Raw genomic sequence first — 14,509 nt, forward strand, 5'->3', positions numbered from 1 at the left:
ATAGAGGAGTTAGGACAAAATTACCTTAAAAAATCTATTGGTTAGTGGCAAGTAAATCAATCAATTAGTCTAAAAAAATAAGAGATGCATGCAATCAAGAGAGATATACTTTCCTTTTTCTGCTATAAGTAGAAATATAGACAATAAGGAGAGTGATACTTTCCTATTTTTAGAGGGCTAATAAGAGAATTGTGAGGAATTAGAAGAAATGCACCTTACATTTGAAATTTTATCAAAAAACAAATACACCTTATATAAAGGAACGAAGGGAGTAGTTAAAATCTGAATCAACCAATTCAGACACATTTTTTAGTTATCTCCTTAAAGCGCCCACAAATGCTCAAACAGATTATTCCTAAACAACTCATGGGTTGTTCGATGGCGAATCTGTTGATACATTTTGATAAAATCCCCAAACATCGCAGGATTCTGGTCTATAAGTTGGATAGGATCACCCATGCGCTGAAATTCCAATGACGAACTCTGTCACCCGCATCCTTCACAATCATGTTGTGCATGATCATACAAGATGTCATCACCTCCCACAACGTCTCTAGATCCCATATTTTGCAGGTCAAACAACTACAAAACGGAGTTGGATCACTACAAACTCCCTCTCGACATCCTTTATAGCCCTTCTTGTCTTTGGGCAAAGTGATATCTTTTCTCACCCCTTAGATCAGAGTTGTTCTTGAAGAAGGTAGCCTACGAATGAAAGATATATTACAAAGATAATAGTCCATGTTGCATGGAAGAGCTTCTCCCGCACGCAACCTTACAAATAATGGAGACTGCTGCATCATGTTGATGTAATTGTGAGACTTGGGCATCTCGAAGAAAGAGTGTCAAATCCAAAGGTCATGTGATGCAACTGTTTAAAGAATGATGGTGGACTTCTTGCAATGACCTAAATATTGCCCTTGTGAAGCATACAGGTAATCCGTCCATTGCCGGTGCATGCAATCCAGGGAACCGAGCATACTTAGGCACCTTCTTGCTTTTTTGGCAGTGCCATGAACCATACGGTGTCTTCGACAATTGGTTTTCTCAAGTACTCCAGTCCAAACAACTTGACCACCGCAATAGCAAACCTGAAAGCACAAGTGCTTCCTCGGTGATTTTGGTAATTAATGTTAATATATCTCTTGTTGGACTAATACTTTTATCTAGTGTATTTCAGATAAGTTCAACAATGGTGTGGAAAGGACAAGAGATATGGAACCCCTTCAAGGTGTCAGGAACATGTTGGCAAAAGCTCAAGACTCTTCATTTATATTTTAGTGATCCAAGATCACATTGAGTCCATGGTAAAGCCAATACTATTAAAGGGGATGGGGTGTTGCTTAATGATCTACTTGCTCAAAGTGCTTAGTGATATTGCTCCAAAGCCCTCAACCACTTTCTCATTTCCAAATATGTCCAAAATTCAAAGTCAAACTCGGCCCCACCGAGCTGTTCTATCTGGCGCCACCGAGTTTATTTGACATAACCACTGCCAAAAACCCTAGACACTTCGGCCACACCGATACGGATCTCGGTCTCGCCGAGATGGCCCTGCAAACTCTCTGTTTCCCTTTGTAACATTTCGGTCTCACCGAAATGAGCGATCGGTCACACCGAGTGTAAGGGCATCTTCTGCCTTAGGGTTTTGGTGATGATGACAACACACGTGTGGACTAATCGTGCGTCCTAGTTTTCTCAGGTACACATTGTGTGGCGCAAGACGGTTAGGCCTTCCCTCTATGCGAAAAAGATCGAAGACGGAGTTTCCGACGTGTTTATTCCTTTGGTCATAGGATATCCGTACTATTAAGAGGGAATCCACATCAGAAGGTATTGGGTGAATCACTACACGTACACATTCTTTGCACCCACCATATACCCTCCGTTCGAGGAGAGAGTGGTTCCCAAAAGTCCTCTGTGACTGTGCAGTTTTTGATCATGGCGGTAGTACCGCTCTGTTGAGCAGTTTGTACCGCTGGCATGCAGCTCCGGTCAAACCACCGCTCCAAGTACCGCTCAGGGGTGACACCCTTTTGTACCGGGTACGGTGGTAGACCGGTGGTGGAACGGAAGTTCCAGTTTGTCTTGACTAACCGGTACTACCAGTGTTTGAAGGAAATATGCCCTAGAGGCAATAATAAAGTTATTATTTATTTCCTTATATCATGATAAATGTTTATTATTCATGCTAGAATTGTATTAACCGGAAACTTAGTACATGTGTGAATACATAGACAAACATAGTGTCACTAGTATGCCTCTACTTGACTAGCTCGTTGAATCAAAGATGGTTAAGTTTCCTAGCCATAGACAAAGAGTTGTTATTTGATTAACGGGATCACATCATTAGGAGAATGATGTGATTGACTTGATCCATTCTGTTGGCTTAGCACTCGATCGTTAGTATGTTGCTATTGCTTTCTTCATGACTTATACATGTTCCTATGACTATGAGATTATGCAACTCCCATTTACCGGAGGAACACTTTGTGTGCTACCAAATGTCACAACGTAACTGGGTGAATATAAAGGTGTTCTACAGGTGTCTCCGAAGGTACTTGTTGGGTTGGCGTATTTCGAGATTAGGATTTGACACTCCAATTGTCGGAGAGGTATCTCTAGGCCCACTCGGTAATGCACATCACTATAAGCCTTGCAAGCATTGCAACTAATGAGTTGGTTGCGGGATGATGTATTACGGAACGAGTAAAGAGACTTGCCGGTAACGAGATTGAACTAGGTATTCAGATACCGACGATCGAATCTCGGGCAAGTAACTTACCGATGACAAAGGGAACAACGTATGTTGTCATGCGGTCTGACCGATAAAGATCTTCGTAGAATATGTGGGAGCCAATATGAGCATCCAGGTTCCGCTATTGGTTATGGACCGGAGACGTGTCTCGGTCATGTCTACATAGTTCTCGAACCCGTAGGGTCCGCACGCTTAGAGTTTCGATGACAGTTATATTATGAGTTTATGAGTTTTGATGTACCGAAGGTTGTTCGGAGTCCCGGATGTGATCACGGACATAACGAGGAGTCTCGAAATGGTCGAGACATGAAGATTGATATATTGGATGACTATATTCGGACACCGGAATGGTTCCGGGGGTTATCGGATATATACCAGAGTACGGGGGGGTTACCGGAACCCCCCGGAGGCTATTGGGCCTCATGGGCCCAATTGGTGGAAGAGGAGAGGCGGCCAAGGGGCAGCCGCTCGCTCCTCCCCCCCCCCAAGTCCGAATTGGACAAGGAGGGGGACCGGCGCCCCCCCTTTCCTTTCCCCGTCTCTCCTTCCCTCTCCTCTCCTAATCCAACAAGGAAAAGGGAGGGAGTCCTACTCCCGGTGGAGTAGGACTCCTCCTGGCGTGCCTCCTCCTGGTCGGCCGCACCTCCCCCTTGCTCCTTTATATATGGGGGCAGGGGGCACCCCATAGACACAACAATTGATCTCTTGATCTCTTAGCCGTGTGCGGTGCCCCCCTCCACCATATTCCACCTCGATAATATCGTAGCGGTGCTTAGGCGAAGCCCTGCGTCGGTAGCATCATCATCATCGTCACCACGCCGTCGTGCTGACGAAACTCTCCCTCAACACTCGGCTGGATCGGAGTTCGAGGGACGTCATCGAGCTGAACGTGTGCTGAACTCAGAGGTGTCGTGCGTTCGGTACTTGGATCGGTCGGATCATGAAGACGTACGACTACATCAACCGCGTTGTGCTAACGCTTCCGCTTTCGGTCTACAAGGGTACGTGGACAACACTCTCCCCTCTCGTTGCTATGCATCACCATGATCTTTCGGTCTACAAGGGTACGTGGACAACACTCTCCACTCTCCCCTCTACATGAATTACTACGTTCCCCAACAGTGGTATCAGAGCCTGGTTATATGCGTAGATGTCATATGCACGAGTAAAACACAAGTGAGTTGTGGGCGATATAAGTCATACTGCTTACCAGCATGTCATACTTTGGTTCGGCGGTATTGTTGGATGAAGCGGCCCAGACCGACATTACGCGTACGCTTACGCGAGACTGGTTCTACCGACGTGCTTTGCACACAGGTGGCTGGCGGGTGTCAGTTTCTCCAACTTTAGTTGAACCGAGTGTGGCTACGCCCGGTCCTTGCGATGGTTAAAACAACACCAACTTGCTGAACTATCGTTGTGGTTTTGATGCGTAGGTAAGAACGGTTCTTGCTAAGCCCGTAGCAGCCACGTAAAATTTGCAACAACAAAGTAGAGGACGTCTAACTTGTTTTTGCAGGGCATGTTGTGATGTGATATGGTCAAGACATGATGCTAAATTTTATTGTATGAGATGATCATGTTTTGTAACCTAGTTATCGGCAACTGGCAGGAGCCATATGGTTGTCGCTTTATTGTATGCAATGCAATCGCCCTGTAATGCTTTACTTTATCACTAAGCGATAGCGATAGTCGTAGAAGCATAAGTTTGGCGAGACGACAACGATGCTACGATGGAGATCAAGGTGTCACACCGGTGACGATGGTGATCATGACGGTGCTTCGGAGATGGAGATCACAAGCACAAGATGATGATGGCCATATCATATCACTTATATTGATTGCATGTGATGTTTATCTTTTATGCATCTTATCTTGCTTTGATTGACGGTAGCATTATAAGATGATCTCTCACTAAATTTCAAGATAAAAAGTGTTCTCCCTGAGTATGCACCGTTGCCAAAGTTCGTCGTGCCCAGACACCACGTGATGATCGGGTGTGATAAGCTCTACGTCCATCTACAACGGGTGCAAGCTAGTTTTGCACACGCAGAATACTCAGGTTAAACTTGACGAGCCTAGCACATGCAGATATGCCCTCGGAACACTGAGACCGAAAGGTCGAGCGTGAATCATATAGTAGATATGATCAACATAGTGATGTTCACCATTGAAACTACTCCATCTCACATGATGATCGGACATGGTTTAGTTGATTTGGATCACGTGATCACTTAGAGGATTAGAGGGATGTCTATCTAAGTGGGAGTTCTTAAGTAATATGATTAATTGAACTTTAATTTATCATGAACTTAGTCCTGGTAGTATTAGCATATCTATGTTGTAGATCAATAGCTCGCGTTTAGCTCCCCTGTTTTATTTTGATATGTTCCTAGAGCAAACTGAGTTGAAAGATGTTAGTAGCAATGATGCGGATTGGATCCATGATCTGAGGATTATCCTCATTGCTGCACAGAAGAATTATGTCCTTGATGCACCGCTAGGTGACAGACCTATTGCAGGAGCAGATGCAGACGTTATGAACGTTTGGCTAGCTCAATATGATGACTACTTGATAGTTTAGTGCACCATGCTTAACGGCTTAGAATCAGGACTTCAGAGACGTTTTGAACGTCATGGACCATATGAGATGTTCCAGGAGTTGAAGTTAATATTTCAAGCAAATACCCGAGTTGAGAGATATGAAGTCTCCAACAAGTTCTATAGCTAAAAGATGGAGGAGAATAGCTCAAGCAGTGAGCATGTGCTTAGATTGTCTGGGTACTACAATCGCTTGAATCAAGTGGGAGTTAATCTTCCAGATAAAATAGTGATTGACAGAATTCTCTAGTCACCATCACCAAGTTAGTAGAACTTCGTGATGAACTATAATATGCAAGGGATGACGAAAACAATTCCCAAGCTCTTCGCGATGCTAAAAATCGGCGAAGGTAGAAATCAAGAAGAACATCAAGTGTTGATGGTTGACAAGACCACTAGTTTCAAGAGAAAGGACAAAGGGAAGAAGGGGAACTTCAATAAGAACGGCAAGCAAGTTGCTGCTCAAGTGAAGAAGCCCAAGTCTGGACCTAAGCCTGAGACTAAGTGCTTCTACTGCAAAGGGACTAGTCACTAGAAGCGGAACCACCCCAAGTATTTGGCGGATAAGAAGGATGGCAAAGTGAACAAGCTATATTTGATATACATGTTATTGATGTGTACCTTACTAGTGTTTATAGTAGCCCCTGGGTATTTGATACTTGTTCGGTTGCTAAAAATTAGTAACTCAAAACAGGAGTTACAGAATGAACAGAGACAAGTTAAGGGTGAAGTGACGATGTGTGTTGGAAGTGGTTCCAAGGTTGACATGATCATCATCGCACACTCCCTATACTTTCGGGATTAGTGTTGAACCTAAATAAGTGTTATTTGGTGTTTGCGTTGAGCATAAATATGATTTGATCATGTTTATTGCAATATAGTTATTCATTTAAGTTAGAGAACAATTGTTGTTCTGTTACATGAATAAAACCTTCTATGGTCATACACCCAATGAAAATGGTTTGTTGGATCTCGATCGTAGTAATACACATATTCATAATATTGAAGCCAAAAGATGCAAAGTTAATAATGATAGTGCAACTTATTTGTGGCACTGCCGTTTAGGTCATATTGGTGTAAAGCGCATGAAGAAACTCCATGCTGATGGGAATTTGGAATCACTTGATTATGAATCACTTGATGCTTGCGAACCATGCCTCATGGGCAAGATGACTAAGACTCCGTTCTCCGGAACAATGGAGCGAGAAACTGATTTATTGGAAATAATACATACTGATGTATGCGGTCCGATGAGTGTTAAGGCTCACGGCAAGTATCGTTATTTTCTGACCTTCACAGATGATTTGAGCAGATATGGGTATATCTACTTGATGAAACACAAGTTTGAAACATTTGAAAAGTTCAAAGAATTTCAGAGTGAAGTGGAGAATCATCGTAACAAGAAAATAAAAGTTTCTACGATATGATCGCAGAGGTAAAATATTTGAGTTACGAGTTTGGCCTTCAGTTAAAACAATGTGAAATAGTTTCACTACTCACGCCACCTGGAACACCACAGTGTAATGGTGTGTCCGAACGTCATAACCGTACTTTATTAGATATGGTGCGATCTATGATGTCTCTTACCGATCTAACACTATCGTTTTGGGGTTATGCATTAGAGACAGCTGCATTCACGTTAAATAGGGCACCATCTAAATCCGTTGAGACGACACCGTATGAACTATGGTTTGGCAAGAAACCTAAGCTGTTGTTTCTTAAAGTTTGAGGTTGCAATGCTTATGTGAAAAAGTTTCAACCTGATAAGCTCAAACCAAAATCGGAGAAGTGCGTCTTCATAGGATACCCAAAAGAAAATGTTGGGTACACCTTCTATCACAGATCCGAAGGCAAGATATTCGTTGCTGAGAATGGATCCTTTCTAGAGAAGGAGTTTCTCTCGAAAGAAGTGAGTGGGAGGAAAGTAGAACTTGATGAGGTAACTGTACCTGCTCCCTTATTGGAAAGTAGTTCATCACAGAAATCTGTTCCTGTGACTACTACACCAATCAGTGAGGAAGCTAATGATGACGATCATGTAACTTTAGATCAAGTTACTACCGAACCTCGTAGGTCGACCAGAGCATGATCCGCACCAGAGTGGTACGGTAATCCTGTTATGGAGGTCATGTTACTTGACCATGACGAACCTATGAACTATGAGGAAGCGATGATGAGCCCAGATTCTGCGAAATGGTTTGAGGCCATGAAATCTGAGATGGGATCCATGTATGAGAACAAAGTATGGACTTTGATTGACTTGCCCAATGATCGGCGAGCCATTGAGATTAAATGGATCTTCAAGAGGAAGACAGACGCTGATAGTACTATTACTATCTACAAAGCTAGAATTGTCGCAAAAGGTTTTCGACAAGTTCAAGGTGTTGACTACGATGAGAGTTTCTCATTCTTATCTATGCTTAAGTCTGTCCGAATCATGTTAGCAATTGCCGCATTTTATGAAATCTGGCAAATGGATAAACAAAACTGCATTCCTTAATGGATTACCGGAGTACCGGGGGGTTACCGGAACTCCCCCGGAGGCTATTGGGCCTCATGGGCCCAATTGGTGGAAGAGGAGAGGCGGCCAAGGGGCAGCCGCGCGCCCCTCCCCCCCAAGTCCGAATTGGACAAGGAGGGGGAGCGGCGCCCCCCCTTCCTTTCCCCCTCTCTCCTTCCCTCTCCTCTCCTAATCCAACAAGGAAAAGGGAGGGAGTCCTACTCCCGGTGGGAGTAGGACTCCTCCTGGCGCGCCTCCTCCTGGCCGGCCGCACCTCCCCCTTGCTCCTTTATATACGGGGGCAGGGGCACCCCATAGACACAACAATTGATCTCTTGATCTCTTAGCCGTGTGCGGTGCCCCCCTCCACCATATTCCACCTCGATAATGTCGTAGCGGTGCTTAGGTGAAGCCCTACGTCGGTAGCATTATCATCATCGTCACCACGCCGTCGTGCTGACGAAACTCTCCCTCAACACTCGGCTGGATCGGAGTTCGAGGGACGTCATTGAGCTGAACGTGTGCTGAACTCGGAGGTGCCGTGCGTTCGGTACTTGGATCGGTCGGATCGTGAAGACGTACGACTACATCAACCGCGTTGTGCTAACGCTTCCGCTTTCGGTCTACGAGGGTACGTGGACAACACTCTCCCCTCTCGTTGCTATGCATCACCATGATCTTGCGTGTGCGTAGGATTTTTTTTGAAATTACTACGTTCCCCAACAGTGTTCAGGGCGGTAGAACCGCCTGGAACTCCACCGCCCAGTTATTGCTGGTCCAGCGGTAGCTCCGGCCCAACCACCGCTCTAACTATCGGTCTAGGGTGAAGACCTTCTGATTGTGAAGCGGTAGTCGAGCGGTGGTGGAATGGTAGTTTCGGCTTATTTCGATATACCAGTACTACCGGTTGCCCCACCGGAAGTACCGCCCTGGTGTCCTAGCAGGGGTTCCCCGCATTCACCGGTTGTACCGGTGATCTTTGCGGAAGTACCGCTCCTATGGGTTTCTGCGCATAACGGTTGGATCTGAGGGGACCCTATTTAAGGAGGTGCTTCTCCCACCTCCCACTCACCTCTTGCCTCTCTCTCTCTCCTCCATTAATGCCTTTGAAGCTTTCTTGCCCGATCTCTCTCTCTAGCCACTCAAACTCGTTGATTTGCTATGGATTGAAGGAGGAGACCTAGATCTACACCCTCACCAAAGGAAACTTGATTCCCCCATACCTTCTTGTGTGGATTTTATTACTCTTGGGGGCTTGGGCACCCTAGACGGAAGAGGTCACTTCGGAGCCACATTCCATTGTGGTGAAGCTCCGGGGTTTCGTTGGGAGCCTCCAATTAAGTTGTGGAGAGAGCCTCAACCTTGTTTGTAAAGGTCCGGTTGCCGCCTTCAAGGGCACCAATAGTGGAATCATGGCATCTCGCATTGTGTGAGGGCGTGAGGAGAATACGGTGGCCCTAATGGCTTCTTGGGGAGCATTGTGCCTCCACACCGCTCCAACGGAGACGTACTTCCCCTCAAAAGGAAGGAACTTCGATAGCACATTCTCGTCTTCACCGGCTCCACTCTTGGTTATCTTGTACCTTTACTTGTGCTAGCTTATATTGTGTTGCATCTCTTGCTTGCTTGTGTGCTCGTTGTTGTTGCATCATATAGGTTGATCGCCTAGTTGCATATCTAGACAACCTACTTTGATGCAAAGTTTAAATTGGTAAAGAAAAGCTAAAAATTGTTAGTTGCCTATTCACCCCCCTCTAGTCAACTATATCGATCCTTTCAATTGGTATTAGAGCCTCGTCTCTTTTTTAAGGACTTTGTCGTCCGAAGAGTATGGTTGACACCGTAGACGGTGGGAGGAGCACCCCAGTGTGATTCCGTCCTCGTCTACGGCCGATGGGGGAACCTCGGTCTCACGTGAGGAGTTCAATGTGGCTTTGGACACATTGAAAACCTCCATGACGGCCGAGGTCAAAGGAATGCTTAAGAACTTTCTTGATGGTCTTAAATTATCCACCGCACCTTTGGAAGTGGTCGATCCCACTAACAAGGTGACGGATGCTAACTCCGACAAGGGGGAAGCTACTAGTGAGAAAGTTCCTTTGTCAAGTGGTAAAAGTGGAAACGACACCTATGCCCATGTTGAACCACCTCTTACTTATGGAGGACCGGTTCCCTCCACACATTTAAATCATGCTGACTCTCCTCCTAAGATTGTGAAAATTGAGGATTTTGACTCTTGGGTCTATCGTTTTAAACGTACGATCATTTAAATCATGTCAATACTAATCTTTGGAGAATCATTGAGCAAGTTTCTATCCACATGACCCAAGCAACTTCACCCCTCGAGAAGCCGCGGATCATCAATTCAACAAGAATGCTCTCTTCATCATCCAAGATGCAATCCCATCCGAAGATATTGTGCATCTCCGACCTTTCACCGTGGCAAAGGAAGATTGGCACCATGTTGTTTCCCTTTACAAGGGAAGCGCAAGCATTCAACGCTCCAACTATGAAGTGGCTCCAACTATGAAGTGGTGCAAGATGAAGCCGATGAATTTGCAATGAATGAAGGTGAAGAATCTCGTGAGCTTTACCGGAGATTAACCACTCTCGCGGTCTCACTCCGAGATCATGGGAGCAAGGATACAAATGAAAATTGGATGAAACGGAAGTTTCTCAAATCCATGATGCCTTACCATAAGGCCATGTCATCCGTCATCTGTCAGAGGCTAGACTTCCACACCTTGTCCTCAAGTGAAGTGTTGGATGAGTTTGTGGCAATGAGTATCTTGGACAAGACCGCCGACAATGCCGTGTTGCGTTCTCAAAGAGCAAAGAAGCCCAACCTTGCTCTGAAGGCCAAGGCGAGTGTGGAAGAAGAGGACGAAGAGGAAGAAGAGGAGAGCAACCCTGAAGATACAAAGTATGATTATCATGAGCACATGGCTCTCGCTTTAAGGCAATTTTGGAGCAAGAAGAACACAAGGCCCAACTTCAACAAGAACAACTCAAGTGGCACGAAGGGCAAGCAACGTGTAAGGACTTGCTATAATTGTGGCAATGTGAGCAACTTTGTTGCGGAATGCCCATATGAGAAGAGGGAAGACAATGGTGGCAAGCTCATCCAAAAAGACAAGGCCAAGTCCTTCCCCAACAAGAGAAACTTCACCAAGAAGACTCCTCCCAAGGGGTTGGTGGCACAAGAAGAGTACAATGAGGATGATGATGATGATGAAGATGGTGAGACGGTTGCCATGGCCTCCGTCGCCATTGCAACAACTCCACAGGTGTCCCTCTTCGATTCACCCAACGAGAACATCACCGCCAAGTTCCTCATGGCCAAAGCCATCAACAAGGTAACCCCCAACATCAAAACTACCATCACTACTAATCCCTCTTTGATGGATTGCATTGATGAAAGTGAGGGGTCTAATGAAGAAGAAAATGAATTTGAGTCTTTTATGAGTAAGCTCAAGGGCAAATCCAAGAAGCACTTTGTTGCTCTCTTGGAACAACTTGGTGAAGCCAATGACATGATCAAGGCTCACGAATACACCATCTCTAAGATGGAGGGGCATAGTCGTGACTATGCCGATGAGATATCGGATCTCTCTAATGCTCTTGAAGAAGAGCGTGGTCATCGTTTGGCTCTTGAGGAGTCACACAACGATGAGCATGCTAAATTAAAGAAAGATCTTGATCATGCACTTGTTGTATCTCGTGTGCTCAATTCCGAGAAGGCCAAACTTGGGGTTGATCTTGCTAGACTCAAGGAGGAGTTTGATATACTTGACGAGGCTCACAAAGCCTTGAAGGGTGCTCATGCTAGCCTCAAAGAGTCCAGTGATCAACTCCAAGTGAAGCTAACTAAGGAAAAAGGCCACTTTTCCTCATATGGTTTTAATTGATAATGCAAATGCTACTAACACATGTTGTGAGCATGTGCATCTTGTGGAGTGATACATCTCCAACGTATCTATAATTTTTGATTGTTCCATGCTATTATATATTCTATTTTGGATGTTTAATGGGCTTTATTATACACTTTTATATTATTTTTGGGACTAACCTATTAACCGGAGGCCCAGCCCGAATTGCTGTTTTTTGCCTATTTCAGTGTTTCGAAGGAAAGGAATATCAAACGGAGTCCAAACGGAATGAAACCTTCGGGAACGTGATTTTCAGAACAAACATGATCCAGAGGACTTGGAGTGGACGTCAAGAAACGAACGAGGAGGCCACGAGGCAGGGGGCGCGCCTACCCCCCTGGGCGCGCCCTCCACCCTCGTGGGCCCCTCGTAGCTCCACCGACCTACTTCTTCCTCCTATATATACCTACGTACCTCCAAACCATCAGACAAGGAGCCAAAACCCTATTTCCACCGCCGCAACCTTCTGTACCCATGAGATCCCATCTTGGGGCCTTTTCCGGCGCTCCGCTGGAGGGGGCATTGATCACGGAGGGCTTCTACATCAACACCATAGCCTCTCCGATGATGTGTGAGTAGTTTGCCTCAGACCTTTGGGTCCATAGTTATTAGCTAGATGGCTTCTTCTCTCTCTTTGGATCTCAATACAAAGTTCTCCTCGATTCTCTTGGAGATCTATTTGATGCAACTCTTCTTTTGCGGTGTGTTTGTCGAGATCCGATGAATTGTGGGTTTATGATCAAGATTATCTATGAACAATATTTGAATCTCCTCTGAATTCTTTTATGTATGATTGGTTATCTTTGCAAGTCTCTTCGAATTATCAGTTTGGTTTGGCCTACTAGATTGATCTTTCTTGCAATGGGAGAAGTGCTTAGCTTTGGGTCCAATCTTGCGGTGTCCTTTCCCAGTGACAGCAGGGGCAGCAAGGCACGTATAGTATTGTTGCCATCGAGGATAAAAAGATGGGGTTTATATCATATTGCATGAGTTTATCCCTCTACATCATGTCATCTTGCTTAAAGCGTTACTCTGTTCTTATGAACTTAATACTCTAGATGCATGCTGGATAGCGGTTGATGTGTGGAGTAATAGTAGTAGATGCATGCAGGAGTCGGTCTACTTGTCACGGGCGTGATGCCTATATACATGATCATACCTAGATATTCTCATAACTATGCTCAATTCTATCAATTGCTCGACAGTAATTCGTTTACCCACCGTAATACGTATGCAATCTTGAGAGAAGCCACTAGTGAAACCTATGGCCCCCGGGTCTATTTTCCATCATATTAATCTCCAGTCAACAAGCTATTTTTATTACCGTTTACCTTGCTTTCTTTACTTTTAGTCTTTATCATAAAAATACCAAAAATATTATCTTATCATCTCTATCAGATCTCACTCTCGTAAGTGACCGTGAAGGGATTGACAACCCCTTTATTGCGTTGGTTGCGAGGTTCTTATTTGTTTGTGTAGGTGCGTGGGACTCGAGCGTGGTCTCCTACTGGATTGATACCTTGGTTCTCAAAAACTGAGGGAAATACTTAAGCTACTTTACTGCATCACCCTTTCCTCTTCAAGGGAAAACCAATGCAGTGCTCAAGAGGTAGCAAGAAGGATTTCTGGCGCCGTTGCCAGGGAGTCTACGCACAAGTCAATACATACCAAGTACCCATCACAAACTCTTATCCCTCGCATTACATTATTTGCCATTTGCCTCTCGTTTTCCTCTCACCCACTTCACCCTTGCCATTTTATTCGCCCTCTCGTTTTGCTCGCCTTTCCTTTGCATTGGCCAAATACAAAGGGGCTAGGGGTTCTTTCCTAGGTTTCAATGCCTTGGATAGCCCTTCCGTCCTCTCTAAGCTCATAAATAACGATGTTATGGAAAAACCTACCGGGGTTGTCAATGAGAATCTGAATAATTTCGATGAAGATGATTCCGGAATATTTTGTTATTTACTTGATGAGTCTTTGAAAGATGCTTGGGATAGGTTACTGAGAACCCGGGCTAGCTTTGTGCCCCAATATCAAATTGAAATATACTTAAAAAGCTTTTATGTTGCCTTACCTTCGTCGTTTAAGCATGTCTTAGACTCTATTTTTGAAGAAGGTTTTCTTGAAGGGGATGTCGTAGATACCTATGAAAAGATGAAAACCATATTTGGGCACCCCATGAATGAGAAGGTCGAATCTACCTCTCTTTTGCTTTCCTATCAAAACGAAACTATCAAAGAGATGAAGGCTAGCTTAGATGCAAATTTCCGTATCGTGCTTAATCTTTCTTCTACCATTAATAGCCATGTGCTTTATCAAAACAGAAAGATTAATTCCATAGATAACAAGTTTGCTCTTTTCTTTCCTAAAACTAAAGATGGCAATACCTAGATCTATCCTTGTTTCTTTTGCCTAGCTAAGGGCGTTAAACGATAGCGCTCGTTGGGAGGCAACCAAATTTTATTTTTAGTTTTTTTTGCTTTTGGTTCTGTTTAGGAATAAATCTTTTATCTAGCCTTTGGTTAGATTGGTTTTTGTGTTTTAGTTAGTGTTTGTGCCAAGTGAAACCTATAGGATCTTCTTGGATAATAGTTATTTGATCTTGCTGAAAATTCCAGAAACTTTATGTTCACGAAAACAATTGTTAAAAATTACAAGAACGTGATATAATACTGATTCCAATTGCAGCAGATCAATAAACAAATTATTTAGGTTGTCCTA

Source organism: Aegilops tauschii, chromosome 2 (assembly GCF_002575655.3).
Source record: "Aegilops tauschii subsp. strangulata cultivar AL8/78 chromosome 2, Aet v6.0, whole genome shotgun sequence".
Lineage (NCBI taxonomy): Eukaryota > Viridiplantae > Streptophyta > Magnoliopsida > Poales > Poaceae > Aegilops > Aegilops tauschii.